This window comes from Sminthopsis crassicaudata, chromosome 2 (genome assembly GCF_048593235.1).
Source record: "Sminthopsis crassicaudata isolate SCR6 chromosome 2, ASM4859323v1, whole genome shotgun sequence".
NCBI lineage: Eukaryota > Metazoa > Chordata > Mammalia > Dasyuromorphia > Dasyuridae > Sminthopsis > Sminthopsis crassicaudata.
In genome coordinates, this window is record NC_133618.1 from 368310250 (window position 1) to 368327972 (window position 17723).

A 17723-nucleotide genomic window follows, 5' to 3' on the forward strand; every position below is an offset into this window, starting at 1 on the left:
TACATTTTATAAAAACATATCTATATGTGTATACACACACACACACACACACACACACACACACACACACACACACACACACACACACCCCTATATAGTCAGCTCTTTTTACTGGAAAGTAAGGGCATTCCCATCATCTCAGGAATGATTGAAGTTATGGTATATGTGTTGTAATAATGAATAGAGAAAACTGGGAAGATTTTTATGAACTGAACTAAAAAAAAAAGTGAGAAGAACCAGAAGAACAATCTATATAATACACCATTATAAATATAAACAACTTTTAAAGACCTGAAATTTTTGATCAGTGTGATGACCAACAGGGATTCCAGGGGACCAGTGACAAAGCATGCTATTTACCTCCATGCTATTTAAAACTATGCATATTTCTTACAAAGATTTTGTTTTTGTTTTTGCAATAGTGGAAAAGTTGGAGGGACAAGGGGCCTCCCTCTTTTTGCCCTCAAATTGAGAGTAAACAGAAGGAAGAAAGCCAGAAGGAATAACAGATAAATTATACAGCTCCTGCTCTACAATGTTAAAGGAAATTTTCATTTTATTTGGCTGAGGACAAAAATGAATTTTAAAAGAGATAAAATACATTAGAAGTAATTTCATCTAATCTCTTTACTTTGTAGGTAGGAAAATGAGAATCCTAGTGTAAAAATGATCATGCATGAACAGAGAGGATTTGAAATGACTTGGGGGCTAGGATACATACAAAGTATCACATAATTATTAAATCTCAGAAGCAGGATTCTAAGAAGAATCCAGGTTTTTCTTGACTCCATCACTTAAGTTCATCTTTCTTTCGATTTCATGGTGATTCAATTACTTCTGTTAGGATTGTTAGCAAATCATTTCCTTTCTCTGCTATTCACTTTCCTCTTTTGTAGGGTGAAAAGGTTGGACTAGATGATGCCTAAGGTATATTCCAATTCCAATCTTCTGTGATTCTCCAAAGATTGGTCTACTAAGACTAATTGGTATAATGAAAAGAACATTGTATTTGGAGTGAGAGAAACTCATGTCCACCCTGATTGTGACACTATTGCATGACCTTGTACAAATTGCTTTACATCTCTGAAACTCAGTTTATTCATCTCTTAAAAAAAAATTGATTAGGCTAAATGATCTGCAAGGATTATTCTATCTATAAATCTTATGATATTTATAGTACAAACAAGTAAACATAACACATTAAAATGCCAGTTAGGAAATGATGGAAAGCATAGGTGTTTCATTCATATTTTTAAAATGAGATCATGAATAAATTTAGGTTCTAGTAGCATCACTTCAGCAATTACACCAATGTTTTTGATACTTTTACTGCTAGTTTGCTGAGTTTGCATAGGATTTTTTCAAAATGTATGTGAGAGCCATGTAGTCACCAGGTCACTTTCAGCTAAAAGGATATGACTTATCCCCTAGGCTTATATACATGAAGGAAATGAATCTAGGAAAATCATAGTGTATTTGGCTTCAGGTTCTCTAGTTTTTATGAAAATAAAATGCTACCTCTACACACACACACCCTGTCTAGTCCCCAGTTCATTTCAATTAAACAAAAGTTTCTTGTTTCTGACAGAGGAATTTACTTCCTGCACCCTATGATTATACATTGAGTAGAATACATTAAATAATTTTGATTTTTTATAACCAACAATTTTATTACAGTTTAAAGGCTTAGAAGTAACTGAAACATTTAGAACCCAGATTACCTTTCACACAAACAAGCAGAAATGAATGGAAGAAGGAAATGAAAGTGAATATTAATAATTCAATAGAACACTTGACTTACCCTTGAAGAGAGAAAAAAGAAAGAGAATAGGATATTATTGTTTTGTTTTTCTCCTACCTCCTGGTTGATTGGCAGCAAAGATTTCATTTGGTCTATAGATTATGAACTGATCATCTCTGTCATCCCTAACTCATGAATCCCTAATCTATTTGCAACTGGTAACTTTCAACCATCCTTTCCCCTTCCCCCAGCTCCAGAAACTCCTCTTAATAGTTGTTCCTAATAGCACTGCTTAGCAGCTCCTTCCTTTCTCCTCCCACAAGTTCCTTCAACATCAAAGTCAGAATGTACCCTGGAAATTGTAGAAATTCTAGGTAAACCCACCCAAAGGAAACAGGATAGGTACCAGCGGCCCTCAAATTTCCCAAGTCAGTGTCCTGGTGGACAGGGTCAAAAAGGAGGCTACTTAAGATATGGGGACATAGTAACATAATGTAGTTCTCTTTATGAGATATGAAAGCTTCTCTAATTCTATCTAGAAAGAAACAGTGTGATTGGCCAAGCAAATAGGTTAGCCATGCCTGTGGAGGCTTTAAATAGTTAAACCCTGAAGATCTCAAGACAAACAAAACTCAGAGGAGTAATGGAATGAGATTCCCTGTAGGTAAGGAGTATTGGACTTCTTTCTCCTCCCCTCCTCCCCATATTTGCCATGAAGCTTTAAAGCAGAGATATTACACCTGTGGAAAAGTCTTCATCCAGTGGGAAATAAAAATATACATTCCAGACAAAAATGGATACAGAGAGATAGTCATTAGAGAGAGAAAGTAACTTCAAGGAAGTAACTTGACCTTTGGTAATTGAGGGTCAAAACAACTGAGAGGAGCACAGGTAGGAAAACAGAGGACTCTAACAAAGAGAAAAAGGATTTTCAGACCCTGTAGTACTGAGAACTAGGAGTTGCCTTTGACTGGCATATATATATATTACACTTGTGTCTCATTGCTATTTTACTCTAAATTTGAGCTCACTCTCTCTGGATGCCCACCATATCATATTTGCAGGAAAGTGCACCCTAGGTTGTTTTTATTTTGGGGGGAATTTCCAACTATTGTTCCTGTTATGTCACTTGAGTAAATGCCTTTGATAAGAACTAATTATATCTATTGGCTCACTGTTAATGGCAAGCACTAATAGTGTTGGGAGATAGTGTTAGAAGTAACACGCATGAGGTTATACCTTATATTTTGGGGCCCCATCAATCCTTGACTGCAAGTGCAATTTGTGAAAATAGCCAAGAAAGGGGTTAAAAAGGGAAAAAATAAGTAAATCCTTAATAAACAGTTAGTTTATATATGAATGGATACATTCTGCACCAAAACCTGAGTACTATTCATTCCAAATCTTTAGCATGTAATAGAGAAGATAATAGACTTTTGTATTTTCTGAAAATTATTTTCCCCACCTTTTTAAGATATTTTAAGAGTGACATAGATTAGGAAGCTGACAATGACAACTTCAATGCAAGTTGCTTCTGTGAACATGCTCTCTCCCAATAAGTCAAGTCAATTCTATATTTAAAAGTGCCTACTATGCTTCAGGTATTGTTCCAAGCACTGGGATTACAAAGTCAAAAAATAGGCTTTGCTCTCAAGGAATTCACAGTCCAATAAGAGTGACAACTACAGTCAAAAACAATAATAAACAGCATATATGGGAGACAATCAACAGAGGAAAGGCACTAACATTAGGGGAATGGGAAAAAGTTTCCTGGAGGTGAAATTTTCACTGAAGCTTGGAAAAAACCAGGAAATAAAAAAGAAATTTGAGAGCATTCCAGGCATGGGGGACAGTAGTGACAATGCATGGAGTAAATAGCAATGAGGCAGTGGGGATGACTAAGGTTCAAGAGGTTTGGAAAGGTAGGAGACTACTAGAAGAGTTTGAAATTAAAATTCTTGAGGGCTGCAACTATTTCATTTTTGCCTTTTTATTCCAAGTACTTTACATATAGTAAGCACTTAATAAATGTTTGTGGATTGGTTTTCCTTCCCAAAAAGTGTTAATTAAAAGAGCTCTTAGAACTTTCTGTTGCATTTACTACAGATTACATAAAAACCTTATATTTAAATATCTAGAGACACATTGGATAGAGAAAGAGGCAAAGATGATACATTTCTTGAGGGAAAATATCAAACCATTTTTCTTCTGCTAGGAGAGTCCAACTTGGCCACATCCCTGTTCAAACCATATTCTTAATGGAATCAAAGTATGCAATCTAAAACTGTTCCAAATAAGCTTTCTTTAAAGCACATTTCTTATCTTTGCCAGGACAGTTGGTTTCCTGGAATAATGACAAAGTAGATTCAAAGTAGAGAGTCACAAAATTCGCAGATTCAATAATAAAACAAATCTTTATTTCTGTTAAAGATCATCTATTTCAACTCCTTTTACATATAAGGAAACTGAGGATGAGAGAGGAAAAATGATTTCTCCTAAGTCAGAGAGTGGCAGGGCTGGAATTGGAGCCCAGAATATCACATATATGTTAAAATATATGTTAAATCCAATATATGTAAACATATTTGTACTATTGCTGCACAGAAAAGATCAGATCAAAAAGGAAAGAAAATTAATATGAAAACAAAATGCAAACGAACAACAAAAAGAGTTAGAATGTTATGTTATGATCCACACTCAGTTCCTGCAGTCCTCTCTCTGGGTGTAGATGGTTCTCTTTATCACAAGATCATTGAGACTGGCCTCAATCATCTCAGATTGGAGTCATGTCCATCAGAATTGTCATATAATATTGTTGTTGCTGTGTACAATGATCTCCTAGTTCTACTCATTTCATTTAGTATCAATTTATGTAGGTTTCTCTAAGCCTCTCTGAAATCATCCTGCTGGTTGTTTCTTATAGAACAATAATATTCCATAACATTTATATACCATAACTTATTCAGCCATTCTCCAATTGATGGACATCCACTCAATTTCCAGTTTCTTGCCACTATAAAAAGATCTGCCACAAACATTTTTCCATATGTGGGTCTCTTTCTCTCCTTTAAGTTTTCTTTGGGATATAGGTCCAGTAGAAACACTGGTGGATCAAAGGGTATGCAGAGTTTGGTTATTTTTTGAGCATAGTTCCAAATCGTTCTCCAGAATGTCTGGATCCATTCACAATTACACCAACAATGTATCAGTGTCCTTGTTTTCTCACATCCCCTCCAACATTCATCATTATCTTTTCCTATCATCTTCAATTTGAGAGGTGTGTAGCATTATCTCAGAGTTGACTTAATTTGCATTTCTCTGATCAATAGTGATTTAGAGCACCTTTTCATATGACTAGAAATGGTTTTTAATTTCTTCATCTGAAAATTGTTCATATCCTTTAATCATTTATCAATTGGAGAATAAGCCCCACAAATGTTAAACATTATTTCAACATGCAGTTGGGAGGGATACAAATATCCTGTTAAAATGTTTTGCTTGAGGGCATTTTCTTTTAATGTTATTACTTTTTGTTCTTCTTCTTCTAGACTGTCCTTTATTTCTGCATATTTGCTATTTATGTGTATTACCAATCAATTGTCCTTTTTTTCGTTTCCTTGATGAAAATTACTATCCTGGATTCAAATTTTCCTATACTGCTATTTTTTTCTTTCTGCTGTACAAGATAGAAATTCTGTTTTCATTATTCTTATTTCTCTCTTGAACCATTTAGGAACATCCTGCTATGGTTCCATGCTCTCTAGAAAGTCCACTAAGTTCTCTGCCTCATTTTATTTTGTCTTGCAATATTTATTTAGACATATTTGGAAATATGTGATGGCCAGGGAAGACCATCTTCCTTTATGTTATTAATATCTACTGTGTTCATTATCATCTGGTGCTCAAAGTTTTTAAATTTGAGTATTTTCTCTCCTGAGATTTTTAGTAATTCCACTCCTCAGAACAATAATTAAACAAAAAAGGAAAAAACCCCACATAGCACATGCATCTGAGAGAATATCTAATATTCCACACCTTTGGTCTTCCTGTTCTCTGAGGAATATATACATATATACATATATACACTCATCTTTTTTCCCAGGACTAAGAGTAGTCATTACAATTATACAATATGTAACTTTATTTTAGTATCCTTTTCATTCATTATAATTATAGTTATTGAACATGTTATTTTCCTGATTTTGTTTGCTTTATCATGTATCAGTTCATGTGAGTTGGATCACACTTTAAAAAAATACATTCAATTGATCACTTTTGTTTTTATATTAATTTTTGGTAAAGGGGGAAAGATCTTTAACCCTTCATCTAGTCTGGATCCATCCCTGTAACAAAGGCAAACCAAAAAACCTTACATAGTGACTCATTATTCTGTCATAACAGTCCCTTTAACTCTTTCTCTAGTGAAGTGGGAGATACATCTTATTACCTTTCTCTAAGAGTTTCATTAGTTTTTCCTTTTCTCAAAGTCTGGCTTCTTTTTAGCAATCTTTTAATTTACACTGTCAAAGTTATTTTATATATTGTTCTTTTCATTCTTTTTTACTCTCTTTTTAGTTCATAAGTCTCATGCTTTTCTAAATGTATTCCTAATAATGAATTGTATAATAGCATTATACATTATATTTATATATCCATTATATTTATGACCCCCACTCCTCTGAGATGCTCACCCAGTTTGAACTCCCACTTTTGGGTTGGATCCTAGTGGGTAACTGCAACGACATGTTTTAGGGTAGCATATAGGACGATATCTATACTTATAGTCCCCTAGCTCATCAAGGAAAGAAAGAAGATAGATATTCTCATAGCCTCATCTCTTCTTCGGCATTTGACTTTGTTTTAGTGGTTTTTTCCCTTGGCTTTTTTTTTTTTTTTTTTTTTTTTTAGGCAATTGGGTTTAAATGACTTATCTAGGGTCATACAACTAGGAAATGTTAAGTAATTGAGGCTGGATTTGAACTCAGGTCCTCCTGACTCCTGACTAGCTATATCAGCTAGCTGCCCCCTTAGTGTTCTTTTTATTTAAATTGTTGAAGTCATCATGTATGTGAGCCCCCACCACTGTATTTCCCAATAAATTAGCTTTTAGCAGAAATATTAAGATGGCATAGTAGGAATAGTAGTTACAAAACATTCCTCTCATATTCTGGGGCACACTCTCCCACAAATACACATAGTATCTATGGGAAGAGTAAGCTCAAATGGATTATAATTATTTTGAGACCCACTCATAGGGAACATATATGGCCAACGCTACTCAGTCTTATGACACTGTAAAACCTCAAAAACTTTTCTCTTTCTCTCATAACAAAATTCAACTCTCAATATACTAGGTTCGCTCTCTCTCTCTCTCTCTCTCTCTCAAATACATAGCTGCTTTTCTCTTTGTTGCCAAGTATCCTACTCCTCAAAATCTGTTTCTGGTATCAAATGGATTATTTTTCTATATTCATGTTTGCCTGGAATGTATATCTCTCCCTCAGCTATGCCTTCTAGATGGGATGTTTCTTTCTGAGTGAGTGGTTCTGGTATTAGATGTTATGGCTAATGGGAAAGAAGAGAAAAAAGGAAATCCCCTCCCCACTCAAGTGGCAAAACTAGGTTGGTTTTTTTTTGTTTTTTTTTTTTCCTAGAGTTGCTGGCTTTCTCTTCAATTTATCTTCAACTAGGTCTCTAAGACTTCAATACTTAAAGACCCCAGGCCATATCCATTTTGTTTGTTCATCCAGAGACCAAGCTTCCTTGAATTCCATAGAAGAAAGGTGTTCACACTTGATAAATGGATCAACAACATGTGTTGCCACAGTATAATCCTTAACAAGTAAATTAAACTTTGCCTCAATCCTCAGTTTCCTTTAATTAATAAAATGGGAATAATTATACCTACAAGGATTGTTGTGAGGATCTAAGAAGATATTTGTGAAACATTAACACGGTGCTTGGCCTGGCACATCTAGTAGGAATTTAATAAATAAACGACTGTTTCCTTCCCTTTCTTTTCCTCTTGGTGAGTAGAAATTTCAAGATTTGTGTTCACAAAGTTCTAGTTCAGGAGGAGAGAGAGACAGACAGAGACACAGAGAGAGAGAAGAGAGAGAGAGAGAAAGAGAAAAGAAGACAGGAGGGAGAGAGGAAGAGAAGAGAAAAGATGAAGGGAGGGAGGAGAAAAGGGAGAAGGAGAGAAGAAAACAGGGAGAGAGAGAAAGAGATAGAGGGAGACAAGAAAGAGAGGGAGAGAGAAAGAGAGGGAGAGAGAGGGAGGGAGGAGGAAGAGAGAGACGGAGAGAAGGAAAAGGGAAAGAAAGAGGGAGAAGGAGGGAGGAAGAGAGAGAGAAAGAGACAGAGACAGAGACATATACAGACAGAGAGACAGAAAGAGATTGAAAAATGAGAAAGAGGACAGGAAAATGAAAGGTGAAGTTGAAACTAAGATGGGAAGAAAGGAGTGTTTGAGAATTTGGAGACCTGTGGTTTGTGACTAAAGTCTGCTGTGAATATGAAGGACAGGGGTTTGGAATATGTTTTCTGGTTGCTTCTTTGACCCAGAGATAGAGACTCAATCAGATTCTATATCTGAATGACAAACTTCTGTGCTCCTTGCTATTCACTAGATAGGAAGAGAGTATATCCAGAGGTAATAAGAGGACCTACTTATAGCTTAAGAAGTAACCAGTAGCAGGCTGACTATGTGTGAGTGGTCTCTAACAATGTTGGTTAACTTAGATTAGAAAGATTTATACAGATTTGACATTGGGGGAAAAACAACTGTCTTAACTTGTGGTACTATCCAAAAGGGCTACTTAAGTCTTTTTGGAGGTCTTCAGAGACTGAATGCTTGTTGGGGAGGTTTTAGAAGATTCCAGTTCAGCAAAATGATCTCTGAGATCCCTTTTAACTTTGAGATACTATGATTAACTTTGAGAACTATGGTTCTGTTTCTCTGTGGTAACTGTTGGTTGTTTGGACATAGATACCTGATATTCAGGTTTGGGGGTTTTTTTTGGTTTTTTTTTTTTTTTTTAACTTTTACTCTTTCAGTCACGATTCAGCTTGAGGGTGTTGTTGAGGAAAGAAAGACAGCAGGTATATTAGCTTCTTCCTATGACTATAGTAGGCTGCTATGCTGCTAGAATCAGAATTGTTTTTCTCTTTGCTTTTAAAAAAAAAATGAGTCAAACCTCAGGCAGGAAATGAGTTTGTTGAAGGACAGTTTCACACTACCTCTCTAACAACCACAATCCTGAGAAGAAGCTTTTTCATTGTCCACAAAACCACATCAATTGACATTTATGGTTATTTGCATGTGGAAATGTGCATAGGCAGAAAAGGGCAAAGGTGATTTTTTTTTTCCCCTCACAGGAGCAACAGCACTAAATCTGGATATTAACAATATATGGCATAGAAAGGGAATGAATTTATGTTGCTATAGGAACAGCAAACTGTATTTCCTGACACTCCTGGTTTTCATACTTAAAACTTGTGTTTATTCATCTATTTGTGGTTGGAGAATGCTGTGGTATCCTCTGACTATGATTTCTCTTTGAAAAATAATAAAGTATATATTTTAAGAATTTTTAAAAATTTAAAAAGTATTATACTAAAAAAAGAAATAGGATGTCATGTTTCTTTTCCAAAAATAATTTATCTTCACTGGAAATGAAGCTTAGTCACTTCTGTAGGAGGAGGCAATTCTTTGGATGACAGTTAAATACATCATACTCTTATTTTGATTCATATTAATATAAGGCAAATTCTGTAAGGACAGAGACCATATCTTAAAATACACACTGATCTCTGAATCCTTCATTACCTGGTATATTATAGGCACTCATATGTGTAGTGAATAAAAGAATGAATGGATTCAACAAACATTGTTGAAGTGTATTATTTCAAGGTAGAAAACTGCTTTAGGTAGAGTTGCTTGTGTTTATGCTTTAATAAAGCACTCTGCAAAGTGCTTAGCCAACTAATCTCCTTTTCTTCCTCATCATAGAATCATTATTTATCATGGATTTCCCCTCTCCCAAGTCAGTTAGATTGTTTCTTTCCCCAAAGGGTAGGAAGCTGTCCTTAAGACATGATTGGTTCAGGGAGCTAAGGTTCAAGCCTTAGGTGATACATTGATACTTTATTGACATGGCTACCTGGTTAGCTAAGGACATAAAATGGAATGTAAGCCCTTTAGAATTGGCTGATGCCTGATGAGTCATCATACGCTACTTAATTAGCCAGATATTTTCAAATTGAGGGAAAGACCACATCTCCCATAAGATATGTTCTATCTTTGTTGAGTATACTTTTTATGCAATGGTTAAATAAGCCTCCTATTGTTGGGAGGGACATAGGAAGATAGAGGCTTACCATTGTCTCAGTCATTTTAAAACAGGATCTAAACTATCTAAACTATCAGGAAATCTGCCTGATCTTTTTAATGCATAGATGTGCATTTTAATATCTATTCAAAAAACTTTAATAGCTTGTTTTCATCCATAGGATATGGGCCCAATTTAGCATTCAAATATCTCAACAATCTGGATTCAGTTTCTTTTTATACCTTTCTATAGTCATACTTGGACTATTTGCTATTATTTAGTGTTATTCTGTACTTTCCTACTCTTTTCTTATCAATGGAAATCCTCCTCTTTTAAGGGAAGAGAACTGCTAACTGGGGGAAAATTTTACAGCAATTTGCTTAAACAAAGGCCTGATATCTAAGCAATAAAGGAAACTGATGCCCATATGTGAATAATGGCCATTCCCTAAAAGATAATTGATAAAAGGGTATGAACAGGAAGTTCCCAAAGGAAGAAATCAAATGATTAATAGATGTATGAAAAAGGGTCCTAATTACCTACTGATAATTAGAATCTCAGAGTTTTAATTTACATTTTTCTATCTCACATTTAACAGACTGACAAAAAATGACAGAAAAAGAAAATGACAATTGTTGGAGCAGATATAAGGAAAAAGGCATACTATTGTATTATTGTGAATGTAATTGGTTTAAACATTCTAGAAAGCTATTTGGAATTATATTTTAAATGTCATCAAACTCTGTTTATCCTTTTCCTCAATGTTATCATTTCTATGCCCAAAGAGATCAAAGAAAGAAATACATATATACAAAAAAATTATAGTATTTTGTTGTTGTTGTAGTAAAGGACCTGAAACTAAAAGGGTATCCATCAATTAGGGAATGGGTGAGCAAATTGTGATATATGAATGTAATAGAATATTATTGAATCATTAGAAAGGACAAAAAGGGTAGATTCCAAGAAATCTGGGAATACTTGTATGAATTGATGCAGAATTAAGTGAGCAGAAGTAGAAAAACAATTTATATAGGAGAAAGCAAAGCCCCAATGGTAAAAAAAAAAAAAAAAAAAAAAAAAAAAGTTATGAAGTTGACTGAGCTCTTCCTAGATTCCCTTGGAAACAATGTCAAATCAAACCTCTAGCACTTGCAAAAAGAACCCATAGAAACCTACAATTTTCCAGTGTAAGATATCTTAGAACTTCAGGAAAGGTCTGTCTCTTTTAGGTAAAAGGGGAACACAACTCGGTGCAGATGGTGTTTGAGCAAATCAGTGGGATGCTCTTAGATGCAACACAGATCAGCCACTGAGGGCCTCTGTCCTGACACAGCAGGCCAGCTGTGAGGCCTCCAGCTCCAGTCCACAGAAGACAACTGCCAGCCTTGGACCCTCAGCACAACAGGTGCAAGTAAGTTGATCCATCCTAGTGTAAGAGCAAGCTGTCAGCACCTGAGGTTGTGTTACAGAAAATCAGTGATCTGGCCCCTGGTTCCCAGCACAAGGAGCTTGGGAGAGTGCTTCCTATGCCTCAGGAATAAAAGTTAACTTTAAAAATCATGAAATAGACTAAAAATGAAGAAAAACTAAAAAAGAACCCTTATCACAAAAAGTTGCTATGGTGACAAGGAAGATCAGAACACAACTCAGAAGAGGATTACAATGTCAAAATGCCTTAAAGAGGAATATGAATTGGTTTCAAACCCAAAAAGCCTTCTTGGAAGAACTCAAAAAGCATTTTAAAAAATCAAATAAGAGAGATGGGAGAAAAATTGGGAAAAGAAATGAGTCTTTCAAGAGAATCAACAGCTTGGAAAAGGAAGGACAAAAGTTGACTGAAAAAAAACAAAAACAATTCCTTAAAATATATAATTAAATAAAATCTATTGAAGATGATAGCTTCTTTTTTTTTTTTTTTTTTTTTCAAAAGATAGATTTATTTAGGGGAATAGATTACAATAAATACTAGGAATGGTAAATATGAAATAGAGTAGGAAAGCATAGAAAGGGATTTTAATAATTAATGATGAAAAGGGCAAGTTCCCTAGTGGCACTTGTTATTTATCAAGAGAAAGGAAACACTTCATGAGGTTGGGGCATTCCTTAGCTGACAGGCTAAATCTTGAAAGAGTTAGCTATCTATAAGGAGGAAAAGCAAAGTCTAGAGAGATACCATAAAGCATGGTGGGGTTAGAAGAGACCATCTGGTATAGGGGAGTGGTGTACATAAGGGGAAAGACACTATGAGACAGAGTGCTGTGGCAGATTGACCCAAAGGTCGTTGAAAAAAACTTTTTAAAAAAATCTAACTTTTAATTTTTTACAAGGCAACTGAGGTTAAGTGACTTCACCAGGGTCAACTAGTAACTAGTAAGTATTAAGTGTCTAAAGCTAGATTTGAATTTAGAGCCTCCTGACTTCAAAGCTGTTATTCCATCCACTGTGCCATCTAGCTGCCTCAAAAATAACTTCTTAAAAAGTAAAATTGGTCAAATGGAATAGGAGATACAAAAGCTCATTGAAGAAAATAATTTCTTAAAAAATTGAATTGGGCAAGTGGGAGCTAATTCTATGAGACATCAAAAATCAGTCAAAGAAAATGAAAAGAAGGGAAAAAATAGAAGTAAATGTAAAACACCTCATTGGGAAAACAACATGGAAAATAAATCCAAGAGAAAGAATTAAGAATTATTGGACTATCTGAAAGCCCATTCCTATTAAAAACACTAGAGAGCATAGGAATAAATGGGATTTTCCTTAAAATGATAAGCAGCATCTATCTAAAACCATCAGCAAGTATGTAATGGGGATAGACTAGAAGCTTTTTCAATAAGATTGGGGTGAAACAAGGATGTCCATCATCACCACTATTGTTCAAAATTGGACTAGAGATGTTAGCTTTAGCAATAAGAGAAGAAAAAAAAATGAAGGTATTAGGATAGACAATGAGGGAACAAAACTATCACTCTGCAGATGAGATGATGGTATACTTAGAAATCCTAGAGAATAAACTAAACTACTACTTGAAATAATTAAAACTTTAGCAAAGTTACAGGATATAAAATAAACCCACAAAGGAGAAATTTCACTTAAAACAACTCTAGACAGTATAATACATTTGGGAATCTACTTGCCAAGATAAACCCAGGAACTATATGAATAGAATACTAAAAGTACTTTTTGCACAAATAAATTCAGATCTAAACAATTGAAAAAATATCAGTTACTCATGGGTAGGCCAGACTAGTATAATAAAAATGATAATTTTACCTAAATTCAGTTGCTTTTCAAATGCCATACCAATTAAACTATCAAAAACTTATTTCATAAAGCTAGAAAAAATAATAAAATTCACTTGAAAGAACAAAAGGTTAAGGATATCCAGGGAATTAATGAAAAAGCTACCAAGGAAAGTAACCCAGTCAAACCAGATCTAAAACTATATTGTAAAGCAGAAATCATCAAAACCATTTGGTACTGGCTAAGAAATAGAGTGATGGTTTAGTGGAATAAGTTAGTTACATAAGACACAGTAGTCAATCACTACAGTAATCTACTGTTCGAAAAAATCTAAAGACTCCAATTTCTGGGATAAGTATTCACTATTTCCCAGAAATTTCTGGGCATTTTTATTTTTAGTGGATTCTTTCTTTTTTCTTTTTTTAAAATGCCTTTTTCTTTTCCCAAATATATGCAAAGATAGTTTTCAACATCCACCTCTGCAAAACTCTTGTGTTCCAAATTTTTCTTCCTCCCTCCCTGACTTCTTCCTTCCCTAGACAATAAACACTTCAATGTAGGTTAAATACATGCAGTTCTTCTAAATATGTTTCCATAACATAAAAAAAACCCAAGCAAACAAACAAACAACAATCAACAACAAAAAAGTGAAAATATTATGCTTTGATCCACATTCAGTCTCCATAGTTCTTTCTCTGGATGTGGATGGCTTGTTCCATCACAAGTCTATTGGAATTTCAAAGGATATGAACAGACAATTTTCAGATGATGAAATTAAAACTATTTCCACTCATATGAAAGAGTGTTCCAAATCACTATTGATCAGAGAAATGCAAATTAAGACAACTCTGAGGTATCATTACACACCTGTCAGATTGGCTAAGATGACAGGAACAAATAACGATGAATGTTGGAGGGGCTGTGGGAAAACTGGGACACTGATGCATTGTTGGTGGAGTTGTGAAAGAATCCAACCATTCTGGAGAGCAATCTGGAATTATGCCCAAAAAGTTATCAAAATGTGCATACCCTTTGACCCAGCCATACTACTACTGGGCTTATACCCCAAGGAACTACTAAAGAAGGGAAAGGGTCCTGTATGTGCCAAAATGTTTGTGGCAGCCCTTTTCATAGTGGCTAGAAGCTGGAAAATGAATGGATGTCCATCAATTGGAGAATGGTTGGGTAAACTATGGTATATGAATGTTATGGAATATTATTGTTCTATAAGAAATGACCAACAGGAGAAATACAGAGAGGCTTGGAGAGACTTACATCAACTGATGCTGAGTGAAACGAGCAGAACCAGAAGATCATTATACACTTCAACAATGATACTGTATGAGGATGTATGCTGATGGAAGTGGGTTTCTTCAATATAGAGAAGAGCTAATCCAATTCCAATTGATTAATGATGGACAGAACCAGCTACATCCAGAAAAGGAACACTGGGAAATGAATGTAAACTGTTATTTTTACCTTCTGAATCCAATTCTTCCTGTGCAACAACAACAACAAAAAAATTCGGTTCTACACACATATATTGTATCTAGAATATACTGTAATATATTTAACATATATAAGACTCACTTCCGGCTAAGATGGCGGCGTGGAGGCAGACAGCTGCTTGAGCTCCTCGCTTTCTCTCAGAACTTACTTCATGACAAGCCTCTGACTTAATGCTTGACCCAGAAAGAAATCCACAAATTATCACCAAGAGAAGACATCCTTGAAAGTCGCCAGAAAAGGTCTGTGTTTGTTCGGGGGAGAGTCAATCAGACTGGGCGCAGACTGAGGGCAGACAGCCAGAGCAAGACAGGCAGCTCACACAGCTCAGACCGGAGGGGGAGGGGTGTGATCTCTGCAGTTTCTGCGAAAGGGCTTTTGCCCCAGTGTGGATGCTCCGTCTTGGCAGCAAGCCAGGAGCAGCAGAGAGGGTGTAAACACCGGAGGTGAAGATTAAAACCCCAGAAAGCCAGCGTCTCTCAGAGCCCGGCCACCCCCAACCCCCACCTGGACTGACTCGGTGCGTTCTCGGAGCCTCAGAGCGCAGACTCAGTACAGTCATTGCTGTTCTGTTAGTGGCTCTCTGCTGCCCTATCCCCAGTCTGTAGAGGAAGCCCATTAATAACATCCAGCCCTATCCCCCGCAAAACAGACCAATTGCTTCTCTTGTCAGTTTGTTTTCTTTGATTCTGACAAAATGAATAAAAAATTCAAAAGGGCTCTAACCATTGACAGCTTCTGTGTGGAGAGGGAGCAGACTTCAAATGCTGAGGAGACTAGGAACAGAATGTCCCCAGATGTATCCCCTGGGAGGGATATAAGCTGCTCCTCAATACAAAAGAACCTCATAGAGGAAATAAAAAAGGCTCTCACAGGAGAGCTGGAAGAGAGGTGGGAAAAGGAAAGGGAAGCTTGGCGGGGGGGCCTGGAGAGGTCATCCCATGCATTCAAAGACAGAATGGATAAAGAAATCAAATCATTGAGAAACAAGATTAGTGAGCTGGAAAAGGTAAACAACTCCAAGGAAAACAGGATTAGTGAGCTGGAAAAAGAAATCAGCTCTCTAAAAAATAAAATGGATAAAATGGAAAAAAATTCCATAGAAGATAAAAACTCAATTGGACAATTACAAAGAGATATAAAAAAAGTGAGTGAAGAAAATACATCATTGAAAATTAGACTGGAACAAGTAGAAATGAATGACTCAAGGAGAAACCAAGAGGGAGTCAAGCAAAACCAGAGAAATGAAACAATTGAAAAGACTGTCAAGTACCTTACCAGAAAGACAACAGACCTGGAAAACAGATCCAGGAGAGACAATTTGAGAATAATCGGACTCCCTGAAAAATGGGAGGAAAAAAAGAGCTTGGACACCATTTTCGAGGAAATTATCAAAGAGAACTGCCCAGACGTTTTGGAAACAGAGGGTAAAATAGACATTGAGAAAATTCATCGATCACCTACTGAAAGGGACCCTAAAATCAAAACGCCAAGAAATATAGTGGCCAAGTTCAAGAACCATCAGACAAAGGAAAAGATATTGGAAGCTGCTAGAAAAAAACAATTCAGATATGGAGGATCCACAATAAGGATAACACAGGATCTAGCAGCATCCACATTAAAAGAACGCAGGGCCTGGAACATGATATTCCGAAAGGCTAAGGAACTTGGTATGCAGCCAAGAATAACTTACCCAGCAAGAATGAGCATCGTTTTCCAGGGAAGAAGATGGACATTTAACGAAATAAATGAATTCCATCTATTTTTGATGAAAAAACCAGACCTACATAAGAGGTTTGATCTTCAAATACAGAACTCAAGAGACTTCTAAAAAAGGTAAAAAGAAATCTTGAGAACTATACTTCTGTCAAAAAAATATGTAAAGAACATATGTACAATTTGTCTTAGAAAATAGAGGTGGAAAGGAGATTATATCATAAAAAAGTACAAAGTGGTGGTACTACATCTCATGAAGAGGCAAAGGTAACCTATTATATCTGAGAGAAAGAAAGGAGGGAGATGAACATAGCGTGTATCAATAGACATATTCGATTTATGGTGAAACTTCTTCCACTTCATTGAAAAGTGAAAGGGAAGGAGTAAGCTAAGGGGAAGGGAATACAGTAATTTCGAGGAAAAGGGGTAAAATAAGGGGAGGATCTTTAAGGTGGGGGAGGGATCCTAAAAAGGGAGGGCTGTGAAAAGCAAGTGGTGTTTACCAGTTTAATACTGGATAGGAGGGTAAAAGGGAAGGAAAGGGGAAAAGCATAAGCAGGGGTTAATAGGATGGCAAGCAATATAGAATTAGTCCTTCTAACCATAAATGTGAATGGGGCAAACTGCCTCATAAAGAGGAAGCAGTTAGCAGACTGGATTAAAAGTCAGAATCCTACTATATGTTGTTTACAGGAAACACACCTGAAACAGGATGAGACATTCAAACTAAAAGTAAAAGGGTGGAGCAGAATCTATTATGCTTCAGGCAAAACCAAAAAAGCAGGAGTAGCCATCCTCATCTCAGATCAAGCAAAAACAAAAATTGATCTAATTAAAAGAGATAAGGAAGGGCATTATATCCTGCTAAAGGGAAGCATCAATAGTGAAGCAGTATCAATATTAAACATGTATGCACCAAGTGGTGCAGCATCTAAATTCTTAAAAGAGAAATTAAGAGAGCTGCAAGAGGAAATAGATAGCAAAACTATAATAGCGGGAGATCTCAACCTTGCACTCTCAGAATTAGATAAATCAAACCACAAAATAAATAAGAAAGAAGTCAAAGAGGTAAATAGAATACTAGAAAAGTTTGATATGATAGATCTTTGGCGAAAGCTAAATGGAGACAGAAAGGAATATACTTTCTTCTCAGCAGTTCATGGAACCTATACAAAAATTGATCATAT